Source organism: Hyla sarda, unplaced genomic scaffold, assembly GCF_029499605.1.
Source record: "Hyla sarda isolate aHylSar1 unplaced genomic scaffold, aHylSar1.hap1 scaffold_219, whole genome shotgun sequence".
Taxonomy (NCBI): Eukaryota; Metazoa; Chordata; class Amphibia; order Anura; family Hylidae; genus Hyla; species Hyla sarda.
This window is the reverse complement of record NW_026608861.1, coordinates 169,046-182,072: the sequence shown is the minus strand read 5'-3', so window position 1 is coordinate 182,072 and position 13,027 is coordinate 169,046. Positions and strand designations below refer to the sequence as shown.

At 46.3% G+C, this 13,027-nt stretch overlaps 6 non-coding genes across 6 annotated transcripts; all 6 read right to left on the bottom strand.

Annotated features, from left to right (window-relative positions):
* Positions 1-741: 741 nt before the first annotated feature.
* LOC130320253 (U2 spliceosomal RNA) lies at positions 742-932 on the bottom strand. Its single transcript, XR_008866187.1, has one exon. It is a non-coding gene; the product is annotated as a U2 spliceosomal RNA (small nuclear RNA).
* A 2,085-nt stretch (positions 933-3,017) lies between these two features.
* LOC130320252 (U2 spliceosomal RNA) lies at positions 3,018-3,208 on the bottom strand. The gene has a single exon (XR_008866186.1). It is a non-coding gene; the product is annotated as a U2 spliceosomal RNA (small nuclear RNA).
* Positions 3,209-5,296: 2,088 nt separating this feature from the next.
* Positions 5,297-5,487, bottom strand: LOC130320251 (U2 spliceosomal RNA). Its single transcript, XR_008866185.1, has one exon. It is a non-coding gene; the product is annotated as a U2 spliceosomal RNA (small nuclear RNA).
* A 2,094-nt stretch (positions 5,488-7,581) lies between these two features.
* Positions 7,582-7,772, bottom strand: LOC130320250 (U2 spliceosomal RNA). Its single transcript, XR_008866184.1, has one exon. It is a non-coding gene; the product is annotated as a U2 spliceosomal RNA (small nuclear RNA).
* Positions 7,773-9,872: 2,100 nt separating this feature from the next.
* On the bottom strand, positions 9,873-10,063 carry LOC130320247 (U2 spliceosomal RNA). Its single transcript, XR_008866182.1, has one exon. It is a non-coding gene; the product is annotated as a U2 spliceosomal RNA (small nuclear RNA).
* Positions 10,064-12,166: 2,103 nt separating this feature from the next.
* Positions 12,167-12,357, bottom strand: LOC130320246 (U2 spliceosomal RNA). Its single transcript, XR_008866181.1, has one exon. It is a non-coding gene; the product is annotated as a U2 spliceosomal RNA (small nuclear RNA).
* Between the last annotated feature and the right edge of the window lie 670 nt (positions 12,358-13,027).

The following is a 13,027-nucleotide window of genomic DNA, read 5'->3' as shown; positions in this document are numbered from 1 at the left end:
ATCTCAAAGTCTGTGCACAGAATTTAGCAAGGGCCTCGCACCTTCTGATGCATCAGGTAGGTGCACAATAGCATAGCCTAACCCTCTGTACTTTGGTCTATATTGATGCGGGACATAGACAGCCAGCTGATGACCAATCCATTAGTGCAATGGATGGCTGGAAGCATTTGTCTTTGCCTTTGCAATACCACAGAAGCAATGCATGGTCAATGTACAGCAATGACACACCTGTGTGAACAGCCAGGAGACCCCCCCCCCCCCCCCCCATGTTATGTTACATAGTTACATAGTTAGTACGGTCGAAAAAAGACATATGTCCATCAAGTTCAACCAGGGAATTAAGGGGTAGGGGTGTGGCGCGATATTGGGGAAGGGATGAGATTTTATATTTCTTCATAAGCATTAATCTTATTTTGTCAATTAGGAACATTCAGCACCCACCCGCTATCAAGGCAGCTGCCTATCATGTCATGCCCTACCTGCACAGGTGTGCTGGCTACTCAAATGATCCAATTAAGGAGGCCATTTAGTCGTCAGCAGCAGCAGAAGTCCTGTGCCTGGACGCTCCAACAGCGGCCAGACACAAGCAGAAGCAGAAGCAGCAGAAGCAGCAGAAGCAGCAGCAGCACCACCTTTTGTTTTTTGGCTGCAGCAGCAGCAAGGCCCACAGGGCTGGCTAGCTGGCTAGCCAGCAAGCAGGTAGCAATGAAAGTAGGAATCTTTCTTTTTAACCCTGTAAGGGGGTGGTGCACTGTACCCGAAGATACTGCCATATCGGGTCAATGCATAGGGCGACGGAAGCAAGCTTCGAAATCGGCCCCCGTTCTCAAAAATCCATTTAATATATGGTCCCCAGATAGGGGACGTATCAGATATTAAACTGATAAGAACAGATACTACACTTGATCTTAGCCAAAAGGCCGAGAAGCGATAACCGTGAAAGGGGCGGGCCCAACAAGGTGCCCTTCATGGGCACTATCACTGCTTGCTGTCAGGGAGGCTGCCAGACAATTTTCCATGCACACTCTGGGCTGGGGGGCAGTCAACCACCAGTACACACAGCAGAACCTAAACCCATACCATTATTGCTAAGCAGCAAGACAGGGGCCCATTGCACTCCCACGGGGCCTTTTTAAATGCAATCCATAACCCGGATTTGCCAGGAACCCTTCTTACTCCTCCTACGTGCATGTGACACTGGGCTTAGGATCTGCATAGGAAACACACACACAAGCACACACCTACCTTTGTTGCCTGCAGATGCCTCCTTGGCTGTCCCCAAACGGTATCAAACCAACACCCACGGGAAGCTGTAAGCATAGAGGACATGCCTGCACCCCATTGGACTTACCTGTGTGGGTTAAACCCGGGTTATTTGACAACCTATGGCGGTGATGGTTCTGCTCAGGCAGAGCAGTGCTGATGCTCCTCATAAAGCTGTCGCTGCTGTGAAGGTTCTAGGTGACATCACAAATCCCTATGGTTACATACACAACAAAGCTGGGTTGTTGTTGTTTACACTCTGCAAGGCCTGTGGAAGTGAGTGACATCATAGCACTGTAGTTCTGAGGGTTCTAGATGGATGCAACAATCTCCTGTTGCTTCTATGAAGGCCATAATAGACGACATCACCAAACAGCTCCATAGTCACATACACAGCAAAGGAGAGATGTTGTTTACACCTAGTGATGTCAGTGGTATTGAGTGACATCACAGCACAGTGCTAAGGCTCCTGGGCCTGGACACAGCAGCGGCTGCAATATCTCAACGGAGAATACGTTTATATATATGTGTGTGTGTGCGCGTATATATATATATATATATATATATATATATATATATATATTTCTCCGCCGAAATCACTTTTAAACCCATTTCCACCTTTTTTTCCCTTCTCTTCCTCTTACTTTTTTTTCAAGTTTTTTTACGTTTTTCTCCTTTTCGCCTCTTTTCTGGGCGTATTATTCTTCTTTTTCTTCTTTTTTTTCGTCTAATGCATACCCCATCAGTGCAGCAATGCTTATTCAATACCGCCAGCAGATGGAGACACTGGGGGATAATTTTCTAAGGATTTATACTGATTTTTCCTGTCTGAATTTGTCGCACAGAAAGTTGCAGGCCAAATATGTGTGACATTTCTGCGACTTTAGCTTCTAGAGCATTTTTACAACATTATACATAGGTGCTGAATACATAAAAAGCGACTGTTCAGCGACAGACAAGTCGCATCGGCTGAAAGTAGGCCAGAATGTCAGTCCATGTTGGAGCAGGTTTAGATACAGTCTAAAGTATAGATCTCAAAGTCTGTGCACAGAATTTAGCAAGGGCCTCGCACCTTCTGATGCATCAGGTAGGTGCACAATAGCATAGCCTAACCCTCTGTACTTTGGTCTATATTGATGCGGGACATAGACAGCCAGCTGATGACCAATCCATTAGTGCAATGGATGGCTGGAAGCATTTGTCTTTGCCTTTGCAATACCACAGAAGCAATGCATGGTCAATGTACAGCAATGACACACCTGTGTGAACTGCCAGGAGACCCCCCCCCCCCATGTTATGTTACATAGTTACATAGTTAGTACGGTCGAAAAAAGACATATGTCCATCAAGTTCAACCAGGGAATTAAGGGGTAGGGGTGTGGCGCGATATTGGGGAAGGGATGAGATTTTATATTTCTTCATAAGCATTAATCTTATTTTGTCAATTAGGAACATTCAGCACCCACCCGCTATCAAGGCAGCTGCCTATCATGTCATGCCCTACCTGCACAGGTGTGCTGGATACTCAAATGATCCAATTAAGGAGGCCATTTAGTCAGCAGCAGCAGAAGTCCTGTGCCTGGACGCTCCAACAGCGGCCAGACACAAGCAGAAGCAGAAGCAGCAGAAGCAGCAGCAGCACCACCTTTTGTTTTTTGGCTGCAGCAGCAGCAAGGCCCACAGGGCTGGCTAGCTGGCTAGCCAGCAAGCAGGTAGCAATGAAAGTAGGAATCTTTCTTTTTAACCCTGTAAGGGGGTGGTGCACTGTACCCGAAGATACTGCCATATCGGGTCAATGCATAGGGCGACGGAAGCAAGCTTCGAAATCGGCCCCCGTTCTCAAAAATCCATTTAATATATGGTCCCCAGATAGGGGACGTATCAGATATTAAACTGATAAGAACAGATACTACACTTGATCTTAGCCAAAAGGCCGAGAAGCGATAACCGTGAAAGGGGCGGGCCCAACAAGGTGCCCTTCATGGGCACTATCACTGCTTGCTGTCAGGGAGGCTGCCAGACAATTTTCCATGCACACTCTGGGCTGGGGGGCAGTCAACCACCAGTACACACAGCAGAACCTAAACCCATACCATTATTGCTAAGCAGCAAGACAGGGGCCCATTGCACTCCCACGGGGCCTTTTTAAATGCAATCCATAACCCGGATTTGCCAGGAACCCTTCTTACTCCTCCTACTTGCATGTGACACTGGGCTTAGGATCTGCATAGGAAACACACACACAAGCACACACCTACCTTTGTTGCCTGCAGATGCCTCCTTGGCTGTCCCCAAACGGTATCAAACCAACACCCACGGGAAGCTGTAAGCATAGAGGACATGCCTGCACCCCATTGGACTTACCTGTGTGGGTTAAACCCGGGTTATTTGACAACCTATGGCGGTGATGGTTCTGCTCAGGCAGAGCAGTGCTGATGCTCCTCATAAAGCTGTCGCTGCTGTGAAGGTTCTAGGTGACATCACAAATCCCTATGGTTACATACACAACAAAGCTGGGTTGTTGTTGTTTACACTCTGCAAGGCCTGTGGAAGTGAGTGACATCATAGCACTGTAGTTCTGAGGGTTCTAGATGGATGCAACAATCTCCTGTTGCTTCTATGAAGGCCATAATAGACGACATCACCAAACAGCTCCATAGTCACATACACAGCAAAGGAGAGATGTTGTTTACACCTAGTGATGTCAGTGGTATTGAGTGACATCACAGCACAGTGCTAAGGCTCCTGGGCCTGGACACAGCAGCGGCTGCAATATCTCAACGGAGAATACGTTTATATATATATGTGTGTGTGTGCGCGTATATATATATATATATATATATATATATATATATATATATTTCTCCGCCGAAATCACTTTTAAACCCATTTCCACCTTTTTTTCCCTTCTCTTCCTCTTACTTTTTTTTCACGTTTTTTTACGTTTTTCTCCTTTTCGCCTCTTTTCTGGGCGTATTATTCTTCTTTTTCTTCTTTTTTTTCGTCTAATGCATACCCCATCAGTGCAGCAATGCTTATTCAATACCGCCAGCAGATGGAGACACTGGGGGATAATTTTCTAAGGATTTATACTGATTTTTCCTGTCTGAATTTGTCGCACAGAAAGTTGCAGGCCAAATATGTGTGACATTTCTGCGACTTTAGCTTCTAGAGCATTTTTACAACATTATACATAGGTGCTGAATACATAAAAAGCGACTGTTCAGCGACAGACAAGTCGCATCGGCTGAAAGTAGGCCAGAATGTCAGTCCATGTTGGAGCAGGTTTAGATACAGTCTAAAGTATAGATCTCAAAGTCTGTGCACAGAATTTAGCAAGGGCCTCGCACCTTCTGATGCATCAGGTAGGTGCACAATAGCATAGCCTAACCCTCTGTACTTTGGTCTATATTGATGCGGGACATAGACAGCCAGCTGATGACCAATCCATTAGTGCAATGGATGGCTGGAAGCATTTGTCTTTGCCTTTGCAATACCACAGAAGCAATGCATGGTCAATTTACAGCAATGACACACCTGTGTGAACAGCCAGGAGACCCCCCCCCCCCCATGTTATGTTACATAGTTACATAGTTAGTACGGTCGAAAAAAGACATATGTCCATCAAGTTCAACCAGGGAATTAAGGGGTAGGGGTGTGGCGCGATATTGGGGAAGGGATGAGATTTTATATTTCTTCATAAGCATTAATCTTATTTTGTCAATTAGGAACATTCAGCACCCACCCGCTATCAAGGCAGCTGCCTATCATGTCATGCCCTACCTGCACAGGTGTGCTGGCTACTCAAATGATCCAATTAAGGAGGCCATTTAGTCAGCAGCAGCAGAAGTCCTGTGCCTGGACGCTCCAACAGCGGCCAGACACAAGCAGAAGCAGAAGCAGCAGAAGCAGCAGCAGCACCACCTTTTGTTTTTTGGCTGCAGCAGCAGCAAGGCCCACAGGGCTGGCTAGCTGGCTAGCCAGCAAGCAGGTAGCAATGAAAGTAGGAATCTTTCTTTTTAACCCTGTAAGGGGGTGGTGCACTGTACCCGAAGATACTGCCATATCGGGTCAATGCATAGGGCGACGGAAGCAAGCTTCGAAATCGGCCCCCGTTCTCAAAAATCCATTTAATATATGGTCCCCAGATAGGGGACGTATCAGATATTAAACTGATAAGAACAGATACTACACTTGATCTTAGCCAAAAGGCCGAGAAGCGATAACCGTGAAAGGGGCGGGCCCAACAAGGTGCCCTTCATGGGCACTATCACTGCTTGCTGTCAGGGAGGCTGCCAGACAATTTTCCATGCACACTCTGGGCTGGGGGGCAGTCAACCACCAGTACACACAGCAGAACCTAAACCCATACCATTATTGCTAAGCAGCAAGATAGGGGCCCATTGCACTCCCACGGGACCTTTTTAAATGCAATCCATAACCCGGATTTGTCAGGAACCCTTCTTACTCCTCCTACTTGCATGTGACACTGGGCTTAGGATCTGCATAGGAAACACACACACAAGCACACACCTACCTTTGTTGCCTGCAGATGCCTCCTTGGCTGTCCCCAAACGGTATCAAACCAACACCCACGGGAAGCTGTAAGCATAGAGGACATGCCTGCACCCCATTGGACTTACCTGTGTGGGTTAAACCCGGGTTATTTGACAACCTATGGCGGTGATGGTTCTGCTCAGGCAGAGCAGTGCTGATGCTCCTCATAAAGCTGTCGCTGCTGTGAAGGTTCTAGGTGACATCACAAATCCCTATGGTTACATACACAACAAAGCTGGGTTGTTGTTGTTTACACTCTGCAAGGCCTGTGGAAGTGAGTGACATCATAGCACTGTAGTTCTGAGGGTTCTAGATGGATGCAACAATCTCCTGTTGCTTCTATGAAGGCCATAATAGACGACATCACCAAACAGCTCCATAGTCACATACACAGCAAAGGAGAGATGTTGTTTACACCTAGTGATGTCAGTGGTATTGAGTGACATCACAGCACAGTGCTAAGGCTCCTGGGCCTGGACACAGCAGCGGCTGCAATATCTCAACGGAGAATACGTTTATATATATGTGTGTGTGTGCGCGTATATATATATATATATATATATATATATATATATATATATATATATTTCTCCGCCGAAATCACTTTTAAACCCATTTCCACCTTTTTTTCCCTTCTCTTCCTCTTACTTTTTTTTCAAGTTTTTTTACGTTTTTCTCCTTTTCGCCTCTTTTCTGGGCGTATTATTCTTCTTTTTCTTCTTTTTTTTCGTCTAATGCATACCCCATCAGTGCAGCAATGCTTATTCAATACCGCCAGCAGATGGAGACACTGGGGGATAATTTTCTAAGGATTTATACTGATTTTTCCTGTCTGAATTTGTCGCACAGAAAGTTGCAGGCCAAATATGTGTGACATTTCTGCGACTTTAGCTTCTAGAGCATTTTTACAACATTATACATAGGTGCTGAATACATAAAAAGCGACTGTTCAGCGACAGACAAGTCGCATCGGCTGAAAGTAGGCCAGAATGTCAGTCCATGTTGGAGCAGGTTTAGATACAGTCTAAAGTATAGATCTCAAAGTCTGTGCACAGAATTTAGCAAGGGCCTCGCACCTTCTGATGCATCAGGTAGGTGCACAATAGCATAGCCTAACCCTCTGTACTTTGGTCTATATTGATGCGGGACATAGACAGCCAGCTGATGACCAATCCATTAGTGCAATGGATGGCTGGAAGCATTTGTCTTTGCCTTTGCAATACCACAGAAGCAATGCATGGTCAATGTACAGCAATGACACACCTGTGTGAACAGCCAGGAGACCCCCCCCCCCCATGTTATGTTACATAGTTACATAGTTAGTACGGTCGAAAAAAGACATATGTCCATCAAGTTCAACCAGGGAATTAAGGGGTAGGGGTGTGGCGCGATATTGGGGAAGGGATGAGATTTTATATTTCTTCATAAGCATTAATCTTATTTTGTCAATTAGGAACATTCAGCACCCACCCGCTATCAAGGCAGCTGCCTATCATGTCATGCCCTACCTGCACAGGTGTGCTGGCTACTCAAATGATCCAATTAAGGAGGCCATTTAGTCAGCAGCAGCAGAAGTCCTGTGCCTGGACGCTCCAACAGCGGCCAGACACAAGCAGAAGCAGAAGCAGCAGAAGCAGCAGCAGCAGCACCACCTTTTGTTTTTTGGCTGCAGCAGCAGCAAGGCCCACAGGGCTGGCTAGCTGGCTAGCCAGCAAGCAGGTAGCAATGAAAGTAGGAATCTTTCTTTTTAACCCTGTAAGGGGGTGGTGCACTGTACCCGAAGATACTGCCATATCGGGTCAATGCATAGGGCGACGGAAGCAAGCTTCGAAATCGGCCCCCGTTCTCAAAAATCCATTTAATATATGGTCCCCAGATAGGGGACGTATCAGATATTAAACTGATAAGAACAGATACTACACTTGATCTTAGCCAAAAGGCCGAGAAGCGATAACCGTGAAAGGGGCGGGCCCAACAAGGTGCCCTTCATGGGCACTATCACTGCTTGCTGTCAGGGAGGCTGCCAGACAATTTTCCATGCACACTCTGGGCTGGGGGGCAGTCAACCACCAGTACACACAGCAGAACCTAAACCCATACCATTATTGCTAAGCAGCAAGACAGGGGCCCATTGCACTCCCACGGGGCCTTTTTAAATGCAATCCATAACCCGGATTTGCCAGGAACCCTTCTTACTCCTCCTACTTGCATGTGACACTGGGCTTAGGATCTGCATAGGAAACACACACACAAGCACACACCTACCTTTGTTGCCTGCAGATGCCTCCTTGGCTGTCCCCAAACGGTATCAAACCAACACCCACGGGAAGCTGTAAGCATAGAGGACATGCCTGCACCCCATTGGACTTACCTGTGTGGGTTAAACCCGGGTTATTTGACAACCTATGGCGGTGATGGTTCTGCTCAGGCAGAGCAGTGCTGATGCTCCTCATAAAGCTGTCGCTGCTGTGAAGGTTCTAGGTGACATCACAAATCCCTATGGTTACATACACAACAAAGCTGGGTTGTTGTTGTTTACACTCTGCAAGGCCTGTGGAAGTGAGTGACATCATAGCACTGTAGTTCTGAGGGTTCTAGATGGATGCAACAATCTCCTGTTGCTTCTATGAAGGCCATAATAGACGACATCACCAAACAGCTCCATAGTCACATACACAGCAAAGGAGAGATGTTGTTTACACCTAGTGATGTCAGTGGTATTGAGTGACATCACAGCACAGTGCTAAGGCTCCTGGGCCTGGACACAGCAGCGGCTGCAATATCTCAACGGAGAATACGTTTATATATATGTGTGTGTGTGCGCGTATATATATATATATATATATATATATATATATATATATATATATATATATTTCTCCGCCGAAATCACTTTTAAACCCATTTCCACCTTTTTTTCCCTTCTCTTCCTCTTACTTTTTTTTCAAGTTTTTTTACGTTTTTCTCCTTTTCGCCTCTTTTCTGGGCGTATTATTCTTCTTTTTCTTCTTTTTTTTCGTCTAATGCATACCCCATCAGTGCAGCAATGCTTATTCAATACCGCCAGCAGATGGAGACACTGGGGGATAATTTTCTAAGGATTTATACTGATTTTTCCTGTCTGAATTTGTCGCACAGAAAGTTGCAGGCCAAATATGTGTGACATTTCTGCGACTTTAGCTTCTAGAGCATTTTTACAACATTATACATAGGTGCTGAATACATAAAAAGCGACTGTTCAGCGACAGACAAGTCGCATCGGCTGAAAGTAGGCCAGAATGTCAGTCCATGTTGGAGCAGGTTTAGATACAGTCTAAAGTATAGATCTCAAAGTCTGTGCACAGAATTTAGCAAGGGCCTCGCACCTTCTGATGCATCAGGTAGGTGCACAATAGCATAGCCTAACCCTCTGTACTTTGGTCTATATTGATGCGGGACATAGACAGCCAGCTGATGACCAATCCATTAGTGCAATGGATGGCTGGAAGCATTTGTCTTTGCCTTTGCAATACCACAGAAGCAATGCATGGTCAATGTACAGCAATGACACACCTGTGTGAACAGCCAGGAGACCCCCCCCCCCCCCCCCATGTTATGTTACATAGTTACATAGTTAGTACGGTCGAAAAAAGACATATGTCCATCAAGTTCAACCAGGGAATTAAGGGGTAGGGGTGTGGCGCGATATTGGGGAAGGGATGAGATTTTATATTTCTTCATAAGCATTAATCTTATTTTGTCAATTAGGAACATTCAGCACCCACCCGCTATCAAGGCAGCTGCCTATCATGTCATGCCCTACCTGCACAGGTGTGCTGGCTACTCAAATGATCCAATTAAGGAGGCCATTTAGTCAGCAGCAGCAGAAGTCCTGTGCCTGGACGCTCCAACAGGGGCCAGACACAAGCAGAAGCAGCAGAAGCAGAAGCAGCAGCAGCACCACCTTTTGTTTTTTGGCTGCAGCAGCAGCAAGGCCCACAGGGCTGGCTAGCTGGCTAGCCAGCAAGCAGGTAGCAATGAAAGTAGGAATCTTTCTTTTTAACCCTGTAAGGGGGTGGTGCACTGTACCCGAAGATACTGCCATATCGGGTCAATGCATAGGGCGACGGAAGCAAGCTTCGAAATCGGCCCCCGTTCTCAAAAATCCATTTAATATATGGTCCCCAGATAGGGGACGTATCAGATATTAAACTGATAAGAACAGATACTACACTTGATCTTAGCCAAAAGGCCGAGAAGCGATAACCGTGAAAGGGGCGGGCCCAACAAGGTGCCCTTCATGGGTACTATCACTGCTTGCTGTCAGGGAGGCTGCCAGACAATTTTCCATGCACACTCTGGGCTGGGGGGCAGTCAACCACCAGTACACACAGCAGAACCTAAACCCATACCATTATTGCTAAGCAGCAAGACAGGGGCCCATTGCACTCCCACGGGGCCTTTTTAAATGCAATCCATAACCCGGATTTGCCAGGAACCCTTCTTACTCCTCCTACTTGCATGTGACACTGGGCTTAGGATCTGCATAGGAAACACACACACAAGCACACACCTACCTTTGTTGCCTGCAGATGCCTCCTTGGCTGTCCCCAAACGGTATCAAACCAACACCCACGGGAAGCTGTAAGCATAGAGGACATGCCTGCACCCCATTGGACTTACCTGTGTGGGTTAAACCCGGGTTATTTGACAACCTATGGCGGTGATGGTTCTGCTCAGGCAGAGCAGTGCTGATGCTCCTCATAAAGCTGTCGCTGCTGTGAAGGTTCTAGGTGACATCACAAATCCCTATGGTTACATACACAACAAAGCTGGGTTGTTGTTGTTTACACTCTGCAAGGCCTGTGGAAGTGAGTGACATCATAGCACTGTAGTTCTGAGGGTTCTAGATGGATGCAACAATCTCCTGTTGCTTCTATGAAGGCCATAATAGACGACATCACCAAACAGCTCCATAGTCACATACACAGCAAAGGAGAGATGTTGTTTACACCTAGTGATGTCAGTGGTATTGAGTGACATCACAGCACAGTGCTAAGGCTCCTGGGCCTGGACACAGCAGCGGCTGCAATATCTCAACGGAGAATACGTTTATATATATGTGTGTGTGTGCGCGTATATATATATATATATATATATATATATATATATATATATATATATATATATATATTTCTCCGCCGAAATCACTTTTAAACCCATTTCCACCTTTTTTTCCCTTCTCTTCCTCTTACTTTTTTTTCACGTTTTTTTACGTTTTTCTCCTTTTCGCCTCTTTTCTGGGCGTATTATTCTTCTTTTTCTTCTTTTTTTTCGTCTAATGCATACCCCATCAGTGCAGCAATGCTTATTCAATACCGCCAGCAGATGGAGACACTGGGGGATAATTTTCTAAGGATTTATACTGATTTTTCCTGTCTGAATTTGTCGCACAGAAAGTTGCAGGCCAAATATGTGTGACATTTCTGCGACTTTAGCTTCTAGAGCATTTTTACAACATTATACATAAGTGCTGAATACATAAAAAGCGACTGTTCAGCGACAGACAAGTCGCATCGGCTGAAAGTAGGCCAGAATGTCAGTCCATGTTGGAGCAGGTTTAGATACAGTCTAAAGTATAGATCTCAAAGTCTGTGCACAGAATTTAGCAAGGGCCTCGCACCTTCTGATGCATCAGGTAGGTGCACAATAGCATAGCCTAACCCTCTGTACTTTGGTCTATATTGATGCGGGACATAGACAGCCAGCTGATGACCAATCCATTAGTGCAATGGATAACTGGAAGCATTTGTCTTTGCCTTTGCAATACCACAGAAGCAATGCATGGTCAATGTACAGCAATGACACACCTGTGTGAACAGCCAGGAGACCCCCCCCCCCCCCATGTTATGTTACATAGTTACATAGTTAGTACGGTCGAAAAAAGACATATGTCCATCAAGTTCAACCAGGGAATTAAGGGGTAGGGGTGTGGCGCGTTATTGGGGAAGGGATGAGATTTTATATTTCTTCATAAGCATTAATCTTATTTTGTCAATTAGGAACATTCAGCACCCACCCGCTATCAAGGCAGCTGCCTATCATGTCATGCCCTACCTGCACAGGTGTGCTGGCTACTCAAATGATCCAATTAAGGAGGCCATTTAGTCAGCAGCAGCAGAAGTCCTGTGCCTGGACGCTCCAACAGCGGCCAGACACAAGCAGAAGCAGAAGCAGCAGAAGCAGCAGCAGCACCACCTTTTGTTTTTTGGCTGCAGCAGCAGCAAGGCCCACAGGGCTGGCTAGCTGGCTAGCCAGCAAGCAGGTAGCAATGAAAGTAGGAATCTTTCTTTTTAACCCTGTAAGGGGGTGGTGCACTGTACCCGAAGATACTGCCATATCGGGTCAATGCATAGGGCGACGGAAGCAAGCTTCGAAATCGGCCCCCGTTCTCAAAAATCCATTTAATATATGGTCCCCAGATAGGGGACGTATCAGATATTAAACTGATAAGAACAGATACTACACTTGATCTTAGCCAAAAGGCCGAGAAGCGATAACCGTGAAAGGGGCGGGCCCAACAAGGTGCCCTTCATGGGCACTATTACTGCTTGCTGTCAGGGAGGCTGCCAGACAATTTTCCATGCACACTCTGGGCTGGGGGGCAGTCAACCACCAGTACACACAGCAGAACCTAAACCCATACCATTATTGCTAAGCAGCAAGACAGGGGCCCATTGCACTCCCACGGGGCCTTTTTAAATGCAATCCATAACCCGGATTTGCCAGGAACCCTTCTTACTCCTCCTACTTGCATGTGACACTGGGCTTAGGATCTGCATAGGAAACACACACACAAGCACACACCTACCTTTGTTGCCTGCAGATGCCTCCTTGGCTGTCCCCAAACGGTATCAAACCAACACCCACGGGAAGCTGTAAGCATAGAGGACATGCCTGCACCCCATTGGACTTACCTGTGTGGGTTAAACCCGGGTTATTTGACAACCTATGGCGGTGATGGTTCTGCTCAGGCAGAGCAGTGCTGATGCTCCTCATAAAGCTGTCGCTGCTGTGAAGGTTCTAGGTGACATCACAAATCCCTATGGTTACATACACAACAAAGCTGGGTTGTTGTTGTTTACACTCTGCAAGGCCTGTGGAAGTGAGTGACATCATAGCACTGTAGTTCTGAGGGTTCTAGATGGATGCAACAATCTCCTGTTGC